This window comes from Aureococcus anophagefferens (genome assembly GCF_000186865.1).
Source record: "Aureococcus anophagefferens unplaced genomic scaffold AURANscaffold_33, whole genome shotgun sequence".
NCBI classification, from domain to species: Eukaryota; class Pelagophyceae; order Pelagomonadales; family Pelagomonadaceae; genus Aureococcus; species Aureococcus anophagefferens.
Window position 1 is genome coordinate 376,942 of NW_008705591.1, and position 1,362 is coordinate 378,303.

The window sequence follows — 1,362 nt, forward strand, 5'->3', positions numbered from 1 at the left end:
GGTCCTGTAAAACAGACGTCCTCAACACCATGGCTCTGACAACTCTTCCCCGTCCTCTCGTGCTAAGTTGAATGTTGCTAAATTGCTTTACAAGCAGGGAATGGCAAAAAGAGCTACCAGGCTGGTGCAGGATCACCACCGCCGTGGACTGTCACCACCTGTTCCTTCCTGTCAGACTATGGTTGATGTAGACCCCTCGTTTGCAACACCTAACGCCCCATCTGCAGACTGGTCGCGCCTGTCTCGTGTGGTAGAATTGTTAGCTTGCGGTGCAATCTTATATCATGTCCTATATGCTTGAAGGCTCTGGAACAAAAATGCTCTACATGGATCTTCATTATTGGCTTACGATCCAGGGGGAGTAGAGAGATAGAGAGTTTTGTATCTCCCTAGTGGCTCGCTGGTACAGAGCCACCCAATTTCCTTCCCCTCCTTAATACTTTCTAACCCTGTTATAGCTGCTTCCCGCACTGTAATAGACGGAGAGTCTTCCTGGACCTAGTGAGGCAGATCCTCTGCCCGTTCGTCCAGTAGCCCCAGCCCCCGTACACTACGGCAGCTGAGGTGACGTGAGGATAACAGAGACGCCGGTGTACCGCCACTGCGTAACCTCGATAGTTCACCCTCACACGGCAGGGCAGCCCCACTAGGCTGCCTCCCCGTGTCGGAGTTTACTATCTCGTTAACTATGTTGGAACCAATAAGGGTATATATATCATGCATATCCGCGGGTATTGGTTCCAGCATGCCATTCCGGACAATATAAATAATGATACTATCGATCAAATGATGATAGCTAATGGAACCCCTATTCGTACGACCCTCTGCGACCTCCAGGTGCTCTGGGGCAGCCCCGGCATCATTGGGGTTTTGCTTCGCTTCTTGGATCTATCGAGCATCACCTCTCTCCCAGCGTTGGCGCAGCGTTTCGCGGCGGATCACTTGCGTGTGCTTTTCATGCTCGCCCGGACCACACCTAGACTCGAGCGACGCCTCATGGATGCGCTGTCTGATAAGGGCTACGACGCCGTCCGATTTCGGCAGCGGTGGGAAGCCCCGCTTCGTGCGAACTGGATGCGCGACAACGCGGAGCAGGATGGACACGGTCGTGTTCCCCCTGTGGACATCCGTGAACGACGATCGGGATCTGGGCCTTGCTTCTTGTCTATAACCCATGGTGGACTGGTTTGGCCGGTAACAGGTTCCAGAAATTGTGTGACGCGGTTCAAGGTACTATTTCGTTATGGCGACCTCGACACCGGCGCGCCCTCGTTTGAGCTAGCGTCGCGTGCTGACCCCCAATCTTGGAACAAAAGGGGGCCTCCTCCGTTCTTGTGCAGATTGTTTGTAGAACGTGATGCA